Raw genomic sequence first — 18,937 nt, forward strand, 5'->3', positions numbered from 1 at the left:
ATCAGCAAAGATAAAACAATATTTCCTTTATCGTGTGCCTTGTTCATTGATAGTCTTTATTCAGATTATACCTAGACTATCTTATAAAATATTTAAAAACAGAACAAAAAACACAACAGAAGTTTAGCTGGCAAGTTGTGGAGACTGCACAACTCTTCCCCAGACACAGAGATGCTAGTTTTTAATTAGAAAGAAACAAACTTCCAAGTTCTACTCTCAGATTTCTGTTCTGATGGATTTAGTGACCTGCAGTTGGTGAGCTTTCATGTGAAGCTATATTTACAATATGTTTCAGTCCTTTTGTAATTTAAATGAAATTTCAGATGGCAGGCTTGCTTTACAGTTAATGACTAGCTTTACATTTAATTTTCAGGGAATGTGTGTGTTTTCATCTGCATTGTGGTTGCATTAAAAAAAGATGAAATTTTCATATCAAGAAGAAAAAGAGCAAAAGGAAAATAGGTCACCTTTTTTCCATTTTGAGTCAATTTCAATGCAAAACTAATAAATACAAAATTTGTGTATCTCAAGAGGTCAGATTGTCAATTCAGGGCTCTGACCAGCTGTTAAGTGGTAGATAACCCAAGTTATATGCACTTACCTATATCTGCCTAACAGGCCAACTCAAAAACAACAAACTGCTAAGAAATTGGTTTCTTCAACCTGCTGGGCATGGATACTTTCTTTTAGCCTTAAACTTCCTGTGGACAGGAAAAGCAAAACCCTTCCTGCAGGAGTAGAGTTGAGTAAATGGGACTGCAGCTGTGCTGGCAGTTCCCAGCTGCTCTGGAGCTGGGGCGGGGGAAGAGCCCCAGGAACGGATCATTTCAGGGCTGAGTTTCACATACAGTGGTTTGCAAGCACAGCCTCCAGGTACCTGCCTCAGCTCCTTTAGCAGCTGTGGTCCAAGTCTTTGGACTAGGTTTGGGTACAGCATGCATGTAGGAATGTGCTTCTGAAAGTTATGAAGTGGTGCTGGAATATTTTTTTCTTTACTTTTGAAACAAAGGGGGGAAATAAAAGGGTAATGTTTTGGGTAGCTGTGCTAAAAACCTGAGGCTAGTCAGGTGTAATGAAGTTTAGGATGTCTGCCTGAAGGTATTTGCACCTTACAGTGGCAGCTGTGAGGGGCAGATTACAGCTTTCATCATGCCTGTGTGCAGGAGATGAGTTCAGTGGGAGAAATGTCCTGCAGCCCTGACCCGCTTGCTGAGGCAGAGGTGAGCCCCTACTCTACCTGGGCCCTTATGCTTTATATTTCACTCAACACTAACCCCATGTCTAACCTGACCTTGCACTGAGCCCTAGACCCGGTCCCCCAGCCAGAGCCAAGAGGAGGAGTTTCTTCAGCACTTTGCCTGGGGCAGCCCCTATGCAGCCCTGCTCCTTCTGGACCCTCAAGCTTTCTTATTCATCCCTAACCCTAATTTGATGTTGAGCTCTGAGCTAAGGGCATAAATAATGGGCATCCTCTCTTTGATCCTATGGGAGGTGGCATAACAAGGTAATCTTGGTGCTACTTTTTCTCTGTGGTGGGGGGATGAAGGGATTCCTGCTGCTGCTGTTCCTCCTCCTTTTCCACTCCAGTGGGGAATGATAGGGGTCACAGCATGAAATAGGGCAGTGGGGATGACTGTCACAGTGTATATGGGCTTTGGGTTGATGTGACCCAGATTTGTATGGTTTGCCTCCTCCCCTATCGTGTTTCTTGAGGGTGAGGTGAGAGAAGGGATTCAGACCATCTTCTCTCCTGAGGTGCCCATGGCTCACGTTATGTATGTCTTTATTCAGAAAGCATGCCTTGAAACCTCCCTCCTCTCCATTCCCCCCCCCCCCCACCCCCCCACCCCCCCCTCGCAAAACAAGCTGTGGCTGCATTGGATAGGATTTAAATAGGTATAAGCAACTATGAATTCCTTTTCTAAGGTCCTGAGGCTAAACTTGCCACTTCTTTGATAATATCCTTGGAAGCAATACAAAAAAACTCTACGTCATATCAGCATTGTGTTGATAAAGTGATATGATCTTTCTTGTTAAAATAACAGTCAAAAGATCATTAGTGGTAGTGATGGTTATGAAAATCCATCCATTGGTTTTGGGGGCAGGCGTAACACTTTTTGGAGAAGAACATCAGGACTAATTTCTAGAAGTACATTTGTATTTCCAGGGAAATCTCATATCCACTTGATCTTTAACTTACCTATTTTCACAGTGGTTTTAGAGTATAGATGGCATTCTCCATCTCCCTCCCTCCTCATTTTGTGTGTGTGTGCATGCACGTGGGTGTTTCTTCAAGAGTTCTGTGTTATATAGCAATTGGCATTTACTGACCTGGATGTGAAGTGGTTCCTTTTCGGCATTTGAACTGATTTCATGCATCTTGGCACGTGCAGATCTCGAGCCTGGTCCCAAACCTGCATGTGTGCCTATGCAGGCACTCTTTTCCTGCTTGTGCATGAAGCCATTCCGCACAACCCTAATGTGAGCTGCTCACCTACCACTTGCTGCCTTCAGCTGCAGGCCCGGGGTGAGCAGGATCCTTACTTTCTTTGGTTTGCTTGTGTTAAAAGCAGGGAAAAGGTGGAATTTTGCCATCCTGCTTGGCCAAGGCTGTGATTGGTAGCCAGGCCTGTTTTGGCAGGGCTGGATCCACCCCTTCACAGGCATACGCTCCCGTGTGCGTACACACAGATGATCCTGGCTGAATACTTTGTAGGAAGATCCTGTGAAGGAATATGTATGCATGTGTGTGTTTAAGTGCCCTGATTTATTCTGTTGTGGTTTTTTTGATCAGTTTCCTCCTCTTTCCTGTTGTGTTAGCCCAAATGCGAGGAGGATCCTGCATTGATTTATTTATTTATTTATTTTGCTGAGTGTATTTGACAAAAGTGTTTCAGATGACTTTGGTAAGCTTTTGAAAAGGAGGATTTGGCTTCTGTGACTATTCTAATTTTTTTTTCCTTATAGATAAAAGTATTAAAAGATACTTACTGTTGGCTGCCTGGATACTAGAGCTTATGCAGAGAAGGATTTTCTCTTCGGTATCTCAGCCATGTATCTTGGTTTAATTATTCAGTTAGTCAGCCGCTTCATGAAATATAAGCACATAGTCACATAAAAAATACAGTGAAGTGTTCTAGCTGGCCATCTTGAATCTTAAATAAAGATGGTATTGTTTTGAGTGCGTTAAAAATAACAGATTTTTCTTCTCCTGTTTGCAGAGATTATGATAAACCTTAAATAAGATCATTCAGAATTAGATACCTGAAAGTAGGCAGACTTTCAGACCCAAGTTTCCTAGGTAAATGGAAGATACATTGCAATTATCTAATGTATTTTCCTGAACTCCTGTGTTCTCCCTGTCTTGTAAGAGTATATAAAGAAATAGAATATGGTTGATTTGTGTGTGCAGGTTTGCTTGCACAAAAATGAGTCAAATACTGTGGCCTGTAGTTTGCTGTTAGAATTTAGGGACAATAAAAAAAATCCAGGCACCCTTTGGTTTTGGTGGGTTGAAGGTGGAGTATGAACTTCAAAGTCTGTCCATTAAACAATGCATCTCTGTTCTGGTGCCCATCCATTTTTATTTTTAACTCTTGAACAACAAAACATGCATTTCAAGTGATTCTTCCAGAGCTGAGACTCATGGGTTTTCTTGTTAATACCAGATGCTGGCAGATTTTAAGGTGTCTGTGACTCTATGTGTTTGAAGAAGTTATCATGGTTACTGGTGACAGCTGGGCTTTGACATGTTCTTGGCAGCCAGCACAAAGTGCATGGGGAGGGAGCCATTATGCACATTTACAGACCAATCTTACTTCACGTCTTCTAATAATGAGCCCTTCTGTTTGAGCTGGAGAAGCTAGAGGACTTCCTTGTGGTCTACGAAAAGAAATCCAGTCATTAAAGTCAAGGATCTGAGCAACTTTTTTATGATGTTAGGTTTGGTTAGTCAATAAAAGTTAGGTTTCATCTTTTTTTTTGTGGCTGCCAATGGTGTCCAGACTCATGTGATTCCCCCCCACCAGAGGCTACTGTGGATATGTCTCCTGTTTTTCAATTTTAGTTGCTTAAGTTAGAAAACATGTGGTGTACGTTTTGAAGGTGGAGCTTTCTGATTATGATGTTCAGTGATCTTTTTTCCATTACTAGTTTAACATGCAGTGTGCTCCTCAGCAAGGTAATTGAATGCAGCATTTTATGTTCAGTCACATACAATCAAATAAGTTTGTAATAGGAAGAGATTTGCATACATAGATGCTGTGTCTGCTTCAGGTGTAAATTGAACCACCAGAAGTCTGTGAAGACACAGCTCCCCAAGCCCTCTGCAGTTATTCTGGACATGTGTCCAGCATATGTGGGGAACATTACACTGTATATACATCATGATTGTATAAAAACTGATTGCAGGTTCCCAAAATGGCTATATGCATAAACCGCAAACTGCTGAACTGCCAAGACGGTGACCTCAGCTGTAACCCTTACAGCATGGTAGGTGTGTGACTGTGTGTGTGTAGCATGGGATCGTGGTCAAAATGCTGTACCTATGCTTCTGAGGGTGCTGCTTAGTATATGCTACAGAACCTCTCCATATGAGCTGGTGACTATTGGCCGTCTTGGTTGTGAGGCCTTAATCCAACACTGTGTGTTAATTACACCCCTTCTCTTCCAATACACACATGCACACACAAATGCACGCAGTATGATTGAGGAAATAGGTATTTATAATAATGCTGTATAAAAAGTATAAGCTTAGGAATAAGAAATGGCATGAGAACATATTTTTATAATAATATACTTGCATGAGCAATGTGCAAATATGGGCTTACTGGCTTGTGTTTTGGTCTTACCTTTTGACCTGCAATTACCATTGCACTGTAGCCTGTGTTTCCAAGATGGTCAGGAGTTGGGTAGCAGCAGAAATGCGATGTGAGGGGTGTGCTGGAAGGCAGCCCTAGGGCTCTGCAGCATTACGGGCACATAACCCACCACTGCCTCTGCCCAGCACCTTTGTCCTGCATTTGGAGCTGATTCAGTAAAATAAAATAAATAACAGCCACTGAAATCCAGCAACAGCAGAGTCTGCAGAGAACAAGAAAATGTACTTCTGAGGGTGTGTTTGTCTTCCACTGACATAATTTGACTTCCTTTTGTAGCGTGAAAGTTCAATAAATTTTATTTCTCAAGGCTGTGCTCTAAAAGCGCATTCTAGGTTGTGTTTCTGCTCAAGAAAATTTTTAGCAAGGAAGCATCCTGACAGAAATTTTGGCATTCTTCCAGTAACTGAAGAGCTTGTGGTGACTAACTGGGATTTATTGTAACAGAACAGGAAAAATATTGAAATATAGGACTATGCAGTAGTATAAAAGCATTGTGTTTTTTGTCATCTTACAGTCATTTGACCTTGAGTGTCTGCAAGACATAATACAGTATGAACTATTTGTTCTAAAGCACCTATTATTATAGTTTTATTTTTTATCAGTGCATTGCATAAAGTTACTAAGTGCTCCTATCCTGTTCTTCTTTTCTTTATTTCAGGCTTGAGTCACAGACCAGCTTGAGGATTTACACTTCTGAAGCAGGAGTGTGAATGGGATTGAAGGATTTACATGGAGGATTCTGAACTTCCTTCCTTCCTGCTCCAGGAAAGACAGGTCAGTGAATTATGGTATAATTTGTAATTAATTCAGTCTTTACTTTAGAAGGTCTTTGGTCAAAACAGGAAGATACAATTCAGTTGACTGTATCTAAGCATGGAATAAATTTCAGATACTACAGGCACACCCCTTAATTACAAAGACTAGCTTTCAGAGTTTTCTGTTTCTGTTCAGTAATAAGAGGGTTTCCATAAAGAGTGGTGTGAGGTTTCTATAACTCCCACCCCACCCCCCCGCCCCAACTCTCTCTGATGTATAACTTTTATATTTGGAAGCTTTTCACCCAACATCAAAGAAATCTAAACTGGCAAAATGAATTTAGCCTTTCTTGAAGCAGATCTGAGTAAGGCTGCAACTGGAGAAGAGCTCGAGGTGGGGCTTTATTAGCCCCCTGCATGTATTTGTTAGTGAAACAGACTGGTCAGCATCAGCACCAGATATGTCCATACTGCATCTGGGCTACATTGTGGAGGTTATGTGAGGGTTAGGTCCAGCATCTGCAAACTCGGTTTGGGTTCCTCCCTGCCTCCTTTGCTCTCTCCCTGCTCTCAGAGAGGAAGAGAGAAACTAGGGACCAAACACAATGGGAGGATAGATGGGAGTTCACTTCAGGTTGTCTGTCTTTCGGCTGTGACTCTAGATACATGGGGCCATCATTAGAATAGGGCACATGATCTTGTTGTGGAAATTAAATCCTGAGTTTCATTTTTCTTCCAACTTTGGAATTACCTTCAGGTACTGGCTGGTGAATAAGATATATGCTTCTTATTACTATCTGTTCAAAGTAATAGATCCAATTCCTGTTGGAAAAACATAAGGTGTTGGAGCCCTGGCTTTTGGTGGGAGGTTCTCACTTCTGCATCTCTACAGGCACATCAGGAGTGTGTACGTGGTCCTGTGTAGCTGCTGGTGCTGAGCAGAGCATAACAGGATGAGCTTTCGATTGCAGGTATCACTGACCAGGCAGCTCTTGCACCAAGCTGTGACACAGTAAGAAATAGTTAAGAACTAGTATAAATGAGCTCTAACACTGGCAGAGCAGCAGCAATATCTCTGTATTAATTTAAACCTTCCTGTAGCTTAGGTGCATTTTGTCTATTCAAGCCGTGCGCAGGGCTGAAAATGGAGGCTGCGCCATCCAGGACAGCTTGGGGTGGCCTCCTAAGCGAGTCTTCCTTTTATGTGTGTGGGGGCAGGGAGTGCCAAATAAGAAGAGGTGGATCTGGACAGCGCTTTCAGCTTCAGAGGGCCAGAACTGAAATGTCACCATGCTGCCTACAACCTCACAGCCCAAGGAAAATGCCCTGGGTGATGTAGAAAGAAGAGATGATGACATTATTGTGTTGAAAGTGTCAGGGAGGAAGTCTGAGGCTTTGTCTGAAGCAGAAATCTGCAGCATTGTATGCTGGGGAGGTACACGGTCAGTTGGAGCAGGCTGCAGTGAGGTACAGGAGTGTCCCAGCAGTCAGAGCGAGACAAGGGTAGGCAGCAGAATGAAGTGGGTGTCAGTGGTGTGTCAAAGCATCTGGAGCTCAGTGGGTGAAGGAGAGAAACAAATGGGAGTAGTAACTTGTGTGGCTTCTCCAGAACAAAGAGTGGGATGAAAGGATGCAGTAGAGTGTGAAGTGGGTGGGAATACTTCTGTTGAACCGTGTGCACCAAACATTTTTTCTTCCTCCAGAGATGTTTCTTGGTGGGCTGTACTTGGGAGCAAGTGTGAAAGAGTCTTCCCTGCAGTTGGTGAGAGAGGAAAGGTGAAGACAAAGTCGGGGAGCCAGAAGTAAGACCTTTCTGAATAAGAGGAGAGAACAAAGGGGTGAGAAATGTGTAGGCAATAATGAAAAAACAAGTGTTTTGACAGGGAGTTTTGGGAAGTAATGGGAGAGCAGGGATCTGCGTTGGGAAGGACTCAGTAATAAGATTCAGTTTCCAGGTTTCTCAGTTTTGTTCATGGCAGCTCTTACTGGAGGGAGGAAACTTCAACTTTCCTGGGCAAGGAATTGAAAAACCCACTAGATTTGCTTGCGTGCACAAAGAATGCTTTAATATAAGTATGGAAAAGCAATAGAAATATTTTGATAGTTCTGTCATTTCTATTTTTCAAAGAAGGGAACTGCCTAGTGTCACACAACCTGAGTAACCATTAGCCTACAAACACACACTTGTTTTGTGGTGCATTCTAAAAACATAGAATCATAGAATCTTCTACTTTGGAAAAGACCGTTAAGGTAATAGAGTTCAACTGTTAACCTAGTACTGCCAAATCCGCCACTAAACCATGTCCCTAAGTAAGTGCCACATCTACATGTCTTTTAAACACCTTTAGGGATGGTGACTCAACCACTTCCCTGGGCAGCCCATTCCAATGCCTGACCACTCTATCAGTAAAAAATTTTTCCTAATATCCAGCGTAATCCTCTCCTGGCACACCTTGAGACCATTTCCTTTTGTCCTATCACCTGTTACTTGGGAGAACAGACCAACACCCACCTCACTACCACCTCCCTTCAAGCCATTGTAGAGAGTGATAAGGTCTCCCCTCAGCCTTCTCTTCTCCAGGCAAAACAACCCCAGTTCCCTCAGCTGCTCCTCGTAAGACTTGTTCGCTAGACCTTTCACTGACTTCATTGCCCTTCTTTGGGACATGCTTCAACACCTTGATGTCTTGTAGTGAGGGACCCAAAACTGTCCACAATATTCACTCTGTTTTTTCCTATTTTTCATATACTGGCTTTTTTAGGAAAAAAAAAATCTCTAAAAAATAAATTTTAAGTCTGCCATAAGCAAGTCCTGTTATTTGCTGGCCTGCATATTCACTGCTGAAGGTAAGATTAGCATGGTTGTGAATGTTTTACAGACTTGGGCTTTGCCTGAGTAGTGTTTGTCCTGTAACGGGTAGGCGATCTGTTCCATAGTGAGGTGTGGCTCCTGCCTGAAACCAGAGCAGGTCTCAAGCTTCCCTAATAACCTGCAAATTGGCATCGTCTTTCAAAACAGCAGTCAGCGTGGCATGGTATAGAGCACTCTGTGCTTGAGGTTGTATTCAGTTTTACCTTGTACCTGCTTTTCCTTGGCTAAAACTGTGCTTCCAAAGTTTAGTGTTTGTGGTATATTGGTTTTATGAGGAAGAGACTGGAGGTGGCAAATATGTGCCAGAAAAGTACTTTTTACCATGATCTGTCCTTGCGCAATCCCTATGTGTCGTCATATGAAGCTGGATGTCTTTTATTTCAGCAGTTGCTTGAATATGTTGTTAATGCTTGCTTCCAGGCAGGGCATTATGTTTTCCTGGACATCCTGTCGCCTTCCTCTTTCAACCTTGATCTAGGCCAGTCTGAGGACTTTTTGAATTTGTGCTGGTTTCCCATGCACCTGGCGGTGCTAAGAGGGAGATGCTGGTGACCAGACTGTGGTATGGGCAGGCCTGGGATGCCCAGTGCTGTGGCACAGTGGATGGTAAAGCTTGTCCAGCTGTAGTGATCCTGACCTTCCAGGGAGCATCGCACCTACCCTGTATGTGTTACCCAGTTGCTCTCCCCCCTGTATGGCAGGACGGGTGCTTGTGAGGCCAACACCAAGGCAACGTGGCTGCATGTTTGCAGCTTTCCGCTGCTGGAAGCAAGTATTGGAAACCTCTCTTTATGCCTAGGAGGGTTTCCATTCCCGGATGTGCTAGTTCAGGAGTTGGTCGCCCGTATGGATAGCCTGGCCTTGTTGCTCTGTGCCTGTTTCTAACGCTGTACATTCATTAATTTCATTCTTTTTCAAAACCTCTCAAAGTATAGGTAGAGCAAGCATTCAATTGTATTGGTAAAGATGCTGACCTAGCATCAAATGGACGAGTCTGATGAAGTGATAAATGTTTCAAGCCCCTGGCCTTTTATCTCTGGTCTTTTTGTTTTTTTGGTGTATCTTTTTTTTTTTTTTTCTCTTTTCATGCGTCTCAAATGTAAGTGATTGAAAAGCTTTCCAGATCTGATAACTGCAAAGATTTCAAGTGAAACTTTTGGCTTCTATCCCGGCATGAGATCATACAAAGTGATATTAGCTGAATTTGTACCAGAGTTTGAAAAGAAAATGAAAACACGTTACTGATAGTCTCAGCTATTTTTCAGCTGGGCTGGGCAAATTCTTTCTCACTGGTTAACTTCTGTATACCATTTTAAAGGTTTCCAAATATATAGATGTGTGTATATATACATTTTCTCCACTAATAATGTATTTAATTTAAACTCTTTTGATCTTTTAGCCCTGCTAGCAGGACTCATTGGATTTTTTTTTTTTTAATAGGGATTTTAAAATCTAGTGTAGTTGAGAAAACTCACTTTAAGAGAAAGGATGTCCTGAAGCCCTGTTTCTATTCCAAAATTATCTTAAACCAAAATAGAGCTGAGGTATCTTTTCTTTAACCTGTCTTTGTGTCTGGTTGCTATGATAGGCATCAGTGAAGGCAATGGTCTTGCATATGTGTGGGTACCTAATAAGGGTAAAAGTGTGTCAACTGCATGTCTTTTGTGGGTTTCCTGTATAAAAGTAATATAAGATAAATAATGCCTTAAGTTAGGCCTTTAGATTACTGAACAGGGCTACACTTCAAGGTTGCAAAACCAAGCAATCAGAGGCTAGAAAATTCTACAATTAAAGCTACTCATTCATCCTCTGGGTAAATATTCATTTTGATTGCCGTTAATTAGAGGATTGTGTACTTTTTTTTTTACCCTACAAGGCCTACATATCGTTCAGTGCACAGCATGGCAAATGCTTAATGAGTGGGTAGGTTGTTGATGTTTTGTTTCTCACCATTCTTGTATGGCCTTATTTACTGCATGGTTGGCAGATGGTGCACTGAATACAGAACTACTAGTTTCCTCATGGAGTTTTTCATGGAGTTAACACCACAAAGAGTTACTTTACTGCATATTTTTCAAGTAATCTCAATCAGGAGTGCAAAATAAGATATACAGGTATATTTAACCAAACTCTGAGCCTTGACTTAATTTTCTGCGTGGAGATGGTTGCAGCAGTTGCCTTGATGGAAGTCTTTAGTGGAGGAATTAGGAGGTTGTACCAACTCTGTTCCCCAATCCCTTTTCTGTAGCAGCAATAGTGGGTCAAAGCTCATGCTGGGACATGAGGTATATCTCCAAAACTGAAGGAATTTGGTGGAGATATTGTAACCAGGTACAGCTTCCCTCGCCCCCACCAGTGTTCGCATCTTCCCGTCATTGATTGTATGTAGGAACATAGACTTGCCATATTGGAAATACTCTTCTGTAATTGAAGGTAACCATGCACTAGATGTTTTGTCCAGCAAGCTTAGAGTGCTCACTCAGCAACCCGCTTTCCAGCATTCAGTGCCAATTTAAGACCTGATGGAAAAGAGCAAAGCTTCAAAACCTAAGCTAGAGGAAGAGAACACCCTTCATCTGGTTTCTGTCTTTGAGACTGTAAGCTCTTCAGGCTGGAGACTGTGCCTTCCCATATGTCAATAAAGCATTTCAAGCACTGCATTAGTATAAACACCAGTGGATGAGGTCATCATATATCAAACAACATAATTAAATCAGTGCTTTATTCACTGTCTGTGTCTCATTATGGCTGCCTCCTAGGTCACACTGCAGCCTTGAAGATCATGTAAGAACTCGAATGTTGTAACAGCCCTTACAGAAACATTTGCTTTGAAGTTGGTGCTATTCATTTAGAAACCAATCTTCAGAAAAATGTACTTTTGTAAAATGTGGTCCTATTTTGAAAAACCTATGTAAAAGGGAAACACTTATTATTGATTTTTGTCATAAATTGCCATGAATGAATGTCAGACCACAGCCACTGATCAGACGATTGTGGGATTTCTTGATTGATTAGAGGTCTGAAAGCAACCAAGTGGATGATGTATTAGAAAGGACCCCGTTTCTCAGAGGGGAGCACACGCATGAAGTGGTGCCTGCCAGATAACCAGACCTTGGGCATTGGCATGAAACTCTGGCAGTTTTAGAATTTAAGTGATGCTTACTTTTGCCTGCTATTTTAAAGCGTACTCACTTTAAAACAATATAGGAAAATATTTTAACTAAAATCCTCCTCCTTCCTTTCACAGTTCTGGTACCCACACTTTAAATGTTGTGTTATATCAGCACCTATATGTGTTTTATAGCAATAGATTCTTATGCGTGTTTTACAAGGAAGTAGGCTACCAATTTTGTCTGAGCAATAAGGTACTTTGAAGTCTGAAGTCGTAATTGTAGATATGCACGTAAGCCTCGTGCCTCACCAACTATGATGCCTTGGGCATGTGTTTTGCTTACCTATGCCATAATTACTGTACACATGTAGCTACAGGAATATGCCCATATGGTTTTCCTACTGTAAACTTTCAGGTGACTTGCTAATCTAGCCCAGTACTCAGAAACAAGGGCTGGTCTGAGATCTTAATAATTACAAAGCTGGCATACAAACTTCCGTGTTGAGGCTCTTCCAAATCCACTTGAAATCAGGTTACATTCATATTCTGTCTTGCTTTTTGAATAGCAGCCCGACAGCATGCAAAGTTGTGATGTTGTTGCTTGACCTGCTCTCTCCCAGTCTTGCTCGCAAGGGAAAAAGAAGGAAAGATATTTAGGGTTTATGTTCTCTTGACTTTGCCATAAATGAAGGAGGTTTTTTTTAATTTTTCTTTTTTCTTTTTCTGAATTAATTTCCTGAATTAATTCATATTAACTGATGAATTTACTGGAGTAATACACGTTCTTCCTCCCTAATATTTATCTATTTGTCTATAGTGCTTTTCCTTAGTACTAGTAATGATGGCAGAGAATGGTGAGTTGATGTCATGCATTATGGGCTGCTATTTGCTAAATTTGAGCCTGAAAGCAGGGAATTGAAGAGAGACCAAAGACAGGTTTTTTAGTGTTCTGCAGGACAGGTGGGCTCCAGAAGTCAAACATAAAAGCAAAGTTGTGCAGGTTACCCAAATAGCCGCATTGAGGGTTGAGGGCATCTGTCAGCTGGGGCTGCCTCTGGGACTAGTCTGCTCTCCACTAGCAGCACTTCCACAAACCTGCTGCTGCAAAGCTGGGAGGTGGGGGATGTTGATGAGGAAGGACTTGCTGGGTCCTGCTGCAGGTTGGAGTCAGTAGTTCCTGCTAGGTAGCTCCCTGCTGGGAAGAGCAGCCCTCTTCATGGGGTTGGAAAGCTGTGGGAGGGCAGGGAAGGCTACTTGCCCCCAGGCTAGACGTGGAAATCACCTGGCTGCTGCTCACATAGTAAAAACAGCAAGGAGAAAAGTGTGTTATCCTGCCTGAAGATGGGTGCCTTCATGTGGTTCTGGGGTGCTAGAGAGGAGTCAGTACTCTTGTGCTTAGTCTGCTCTTGAGAAAACTGCTCTTTCCTAGCTTTTTATAACAATAAAAAATCCTCTTCAGTTACAGCATCTGAGCAGGGGTTAAAAAAAAATCATTGGCAGACATCAGAATTATAGGATGGTCAATACTAAAATTTCCACTGTCTTCAAAAAATGACTTTATTATCTTGCCTTTGTGGCTTGTTGACTGGTTAGGTACTTGGTAAGCCTTCTAATAAAAAGAATAGCACTTTTGTTCATTTTTACACCCTTTTTCTATGTCCACGTTCACATGGTGTTATTTTTCTGTGATTCTTTTTAAAAATAGCCAAAGTAAAACAAAAGTGGTAAACCCTAATTTAGAGGTGTAAGCAAGAGCTGGTTCACTCTGATAAGGGTCAGCCAGGCTTCACTGGTTCATTATTATAATCCACTACCCACTGTGGTTTATCCTCTCTGAATATTACTCTTCTGTTATACTTACTATCATCTCTGTGCAGATGATAGCTTAATACTTGCAAATGACCTAAATATAACAATCAGCAAGCTAGAAAAACTCTAAAAACATACCCCTATGAGAAGACGAGGGCAATACCAGCAAACTTGTTTTTCGTAGGACAAGTGTGAACAAGTGCTGGATGTACAGAAATTTTTTTTTTTCCTCATTTTTTCCCCCTTTGCTACAGGGGCATTATTCTCATTTCTGTTTGCAGGCATCTAAGCAAGCTTAGGTGTGTTGAGTGGCTGGGCCTATTTGCTTGTGCAAAGCATACTCTGCCGAAAATACAAAGTGATACACAGCTTTAAACCAGGAGCCAGCTCAGAGCACAGGCAGAGCAAGCTCGGGTCTGTCTGTACCTGCCTGCATAGAGAGATCCTTAGAAGAAAGCAGAGACACCCATTTTCTCCTTATTACTGCATTACACCAGAGGCAAATGCTCTAATTAAACTTTGCAGTTAGCAGCGGTTTGTTATAACTGCTGTAAATTTCAGTCATGTTAAGACTTCCTGGTGGTGGGAGGAGAGGAACGGAGAAGCCGGTTAGCGCAAACAAGGGCTCCTGTGTAGCTGGCTATAGCAGCCTGGCCCCTGCCTTCCATATGTTTTGTTAAGGCATCACCTATGGTGTTTTGTACCAGGAGAATTACTAAATACCTTAAGAGAAAATGAGGCTGATGCTGTATAGTGGAGGAGCTAAGAGCTGTCTTGTATTGTAAGAGGTGCTATCTGCTAGGCTGGGAGGGAGAAAGGTGCTTGACAAGGCTCAAAAGAGCCTGGCTATTGCTTTTGCCCCAGTGAATTGCCTCCATCAGTCTGATGCAGTGGGAAAAACTGGGAACTGGGATAACAAGGATGGTAAGATTAAGAATTATGCGTTTTAATAAATGTATTAGAGAATGGTTTTGCATATCTTAGAACCAGAGAAACAGAAACTTGGAAGAAGAATGGTTTTTCTGAACAGGTCCCAGTTTTTACCTTCTCAGTCGCTGTGTTCATTTACTTTGGCTCTCCTGATGATTACTCAAGTGCTGTGCCAGGTTACTGTCTTCTGCTTGCTTTTATGAGCTGGATGGATGAAAATGTCTTCCTTCCAAATATTTATTTGCTATCCTACACTGTGCTGTTTCCACCACTGCATCTCGGCCAAGGAAGAATGCCCAATTAATTTCCTTTCTGGGATGGGAGGACTTGATCGTATGGGAGCTATCAAAAGAGGCACAGTCTGGCATGTAACTACATTTTCCCTTCTACAAGGGTGCTTTTCTCTTGGGCAGGCTGGGCAGAAAGCTGTGGGTCTGGACGTGCTCTCTCTGTTGAGCATCATTTAGCAGTCCGTTTCAGATGGAGGAGCAGAATGGCACCAAGTTGATGGGGTCGTATTCACGTGAAGCCCCCGTTTCCTGTTGCACTGTATTTGACCTGCCATAAGCAGCTGACATAACATTACCGTGGGTGTTGCCAGAATTTTCTTCTTTTAATATTAAATTTGGGGGAAAAAAATTAATAAATGTTTTCTTTTTAAAAGGAAAGAGAAAACCCCAAAGGATCTTGGCTGGCTCTGCATGCCCTATAGGTATGTCTGGTTGTTTCTGATGAGTGAGGTGCTGTCCTCCTGTTTACCTCTCTCAAAGGAAGTGTCTGTTGACATAGTCTGTGTTTCAATCATCTTTATTATACAGCACTCTGGGAAGCCTTCGGGGCAAGTCGAGCCAGCCCTGAAAGCAACTTCTTGGTCACAAAGAGAGATGAGCCCAACCAGACACCCACAGTTGGTATTTCTTTATTTGCAGAGATCTGTGCCCTGATAACCTTGGACCCTGCAGCAGCTGAGGTCAGCTTAATACAGAGTGGTGTAAGAGAGATGGCAGGCAGGTCTCCCAGTGGCTGTCACACCCGCCCTTGCTCCACAGCCAGTATGGACCTGGCTGTGCTGCTGATGCTGTCAGGGAGCTGGCCTCACTGCCCAACCTGGCAGAGGCTGGGGTTTTCCTGCATCAGGAGTGCTGGGTAGGTGTTACTGGGCTCAGAGGCAGCTCACAGGCATCCTTCTCCCTTCCCCTCCCTCCATCCCACACATTTTGTGTGTGTGCTCTCACCATGGGGCGTTGCTTAGTGTTTGTTACCCTTGGTGTGGCTTAGACGTTCACAAGACTTGATGTGCCATGATCTGCGTGAGGCTCATTCGCTGAGCAGCATCCAAAGCATTGCACAGTGTGCATTTGTGTCTGGATGGTTGGCCCCTGCATTCATTAGAGAACCGCTGTCATTAATGATTGGCCATGTCATCAAAGCCATCTGTTAATGTTTGCACGAGGAGAGTTTTACTTCAGATTTAAGTTTGGATGCCAGGGCTGAATCATTGCAGGTAAGAAAACTGTGGATGATTTGCATGATGTTATGGTAGTGTCTTGTATTATTCCATGCCTTTGTAAGTCTTTCGAATCGGTGAAGTCAGCTTTGGTTTGCATTAATGTGATATTTTCCTGTGGTGCTCAATGATGAGTTCTAGATAGATATTCATGAAAATGATGCTGTGCAAAGAACATCCATCTTCTTGGTAAAAAGTAGGGCCCTGACCGGTTGCAATGTGCCCTCGAGGCCTCTTTCTCCAGATCTGTGCAGCTGCCTGGCACCTCTGAGGGGCTAAACCCATCCATCTTTTGAAAGAGGAATGGCTTTATACTGTGCTAACAGTGAGTTGTAAACCTTCCCTTCTAGGATGGCTGCGGTCCCAACATGGAGCTTTATTTAATCTTTGATAGGTCATACCTTAAGACAGTTGCATTCTCTGTCAAAAATTGTTACCCAGGAAAGCTACAGGCAGTTAACAGACAGGGTATGAGTGACCCAGCTGTCAAGTGTAAGGCACTTCTTGTGTGGGCGTGGGGAGCTGCCTAACAGCTCAATATTCAAATATCAGTTAAAATAATTTGCAGTCGTGCACTAATGATGAAAGCAGCTTGTGCCTTCATTGTAGGCAAAGATTTCAAGGGCCAAATTCACTGCAAATATAAACAGTGGTGCAAATTATATGTTAGAGCCCAATTGTTCCCCTGCAGACTATAAACAACTCTTATTTTAAGTCACTAGGGGTTATTCATCTCCTGTGGGAGAGACTGTAGTCTGTGGTGTAGCTGACCAGAAAATGGTTGTTAGTGATAAAGCGGTGTAATTTGCATTGATTTATTATTCATTGGCTGTACAGATCAAGTGCAGCTTACCCAGCAAGAGAGATTGACACCAAATTCTTTTGTCGCTTAAACAAATGTGCCTGCTGAGTATAACTGAGAGATGCTATTGTAACAGAGTGGAGTTTATCAAACACCTAGTTTGTAACTCTCTAAAATCTGAATCAGACTTTAGTAGTCTGGTTAAATTCCAAATTTAATTTCGCTCTATCTGTGTAAACCAGGGTTGATAAATATTAGAAGTAGATATATATAAAGAAAAAGAAAATACAGTTCCTTGAATTTGTCTAAATTCCCTGCATCTGATAACAGATCCTGTATCGTGCTTTAGAAGCTCTAGTGCTTGCATCTAGCATCCTGTGTCCAAAACAATAAGTCTTTATGGGATGGATTTGTGTTTAGTGTGGGCAAAATTAAGTTAAAGATAGCCCAAGATCATTCTTGTAAAGTTTTCTTCTGAAAGTGTTGATTTCAAAGTTTCCAGGTATTATGAGATGTACTGTGATTGACATGAGTATGATATTATCAGTGCCTACTTTGGTGTTCTCCTGAACACTGTAGCTCTTGGAAGAAAACAACTGATAAAGACTACTTGTTGGATTTCTCTTCTCTTGCTCCTCACCTTCTAAGTCACCTTTCTATTTCCGATGGTTGTGGAAGAAAAACTGGAAATATGAATCAAGTGCTTCTTCAAACTCAAAAATGAGGAAGCAAAATAAAAAGGAAGAATGTATCTTTTAAGTGTTATTTTTAAGTTAGTCTCGGGGAGAGGGAGGGTGTTTTATCTTCAGACTCATTATTTTTAAGTGTGTGTGGCCACTGCTGCAGGTGCAGAACCACCCCATCCCTTTCCAGGCTATTAGCAGCACTGATTTCATGCCTGGCACACGTGCAACTGGTGCCTTGCAGATGACGGCACTGGTCACTGTGAGCACAGGTACGAAACGTGGCCATTTGACAGCACAGCCACACTGGTCACTCTTCAGCTGGCTAACTTCTGCCATGGTCCTTGAGACGTTGTCATGCCGGCCAGCTCTGCGTGAGCCTCCTCGTGGAGGCGCAGCTGTGGGTTGCAGACAGGTGTGTGCTGGGTGGGCTCGCAGCCCTGGGGTGTGAGGGGGCCTGCTGGCAGCTGTCTGCTGGAAGCCTTGCAGCCCCTTGTGACCCTGTTCGCGTGCACCGTGTTTCACAGACTTTCTGCAATTCCACTGCGACTTTGGCTGCAAAAAATATTGGTGATAACATGGCAGGGAAAGCAATGCTGGAGGACATCTGATGATTCATTTGGCTTTGTACATTGGCATCAGCCTCCCTCGATGATTCCCCAGCTACAATCTCCCTTTGAATAAATACTCTGTGTCCTGCCATGGGGTGTTCTTGTTCACAGCCTGGAATGAACTTGTGGAAAGGAGTGCTGTAACTATAAACTGTTATCTTTGGGCCAATTTTTCTGGCAAAACCTGAATAAAAGAATAATCTTGGAACTTAACTTTTCTCCTAAAAGGACCATGTTCTATCCATTTAAAGCTGAACCATTTTGCAGCGTATTCCTTCACATTTTTGTTAAAGGTTAACAAAATTGTTTAGACAGCTCTAGTGGCTGCACATCAATCTGCTATAACCAGCTGATTAATGTGACTGATTTCTGCAGCAAATTTCTCTAATCACTTCTTATTTACAAACTGGGGTGGTTTTGTTTAAAGCAGCTATGCTGACTGTTCATCCATCTTAAAAGTTCATTCCTTGTCTGAAGTAAGTTTAGGAAACACAAGTCTAATGAACCTCCCTGACAAACGGTGCCCATAAAAGAAGAGGTCATACACAAAGTCTCTGCTTGTGTTAATCCCTCTTGTCATCTCCTACAGATGAAGTAAAAAAGATAAATTTTTCTTGAAGCAAAGAGAAAGGAAATCATAGTGAGTGCAGGCCAATAAGAGAGAAACCAGTACTCCAAAGCCTGCAAGGAAGCGTGCAGGAAGCCAGGAAACTGTGGATTTCCATTATCTAGGCTATTGGCTGACAGCTGGTGATTGGAAATAATCTACAGCCTTTTGGGGGAATTTATTTAGATATTGTAGACTTACTCTACTGGGAAATACAGAGGTTCCCTCTTTAAAAATAAAGTAAAATTATCTAGTCTTTCTTCAAGTGGAGTTAGGCTGTGATATACTGTGCTTCGTAATAAGAGTGAAAGTGCTGAATCCTTCTGTGTGTTTACTCTGTTGGTAAATATCATTCTAACTGGTATTACA

The 18,937-nt window shown here is 42.4% G+C and overlaps 1 protein-coding gene across 5 annotated transcripts in view; it reads left to right on the forward strand.

Annotated features, from left to right (window-relative positions):
* Window positions 1–18,937, forward strand: part of LOC135312009 (uncharacterized) — a 265,067-nt gene that overhangs the window by 131,317 nt on the left and 114,813 nt on the right. For 4 of the 5 annotated variants that reach the window (XM_064443701.1, XM_064443702.1, XM_064443705.1 and 1 more), the window contains one exon: window positions 5,539–5,654. The gene's annotated coding sequence lies outside the window, so the exon portion shown is untranslated. Of the gene's footprint in view, window positions 1–5,538; window positions 5,655–7,369; window positions 7,474–18,937 lie in introns of those variants that run through there. The other variant, XM_064443703.1, reaches the window with a different exon arrangement.

The sequence above is a fragment of the Phalacrocorax carbo genome, chromosome 2 (genome assembly GCF_963921805.1).
Source record: "Phalacrocorax carbo chromosome 2, bPhaCar2.1, whole genome shotgun sequence".
NCBI lineage: Eukaryota > Metazoa > Chordata > Aves > Suliformes > Phalacrocoracidae > Phalacrocorax > Phalacrocorax carbo.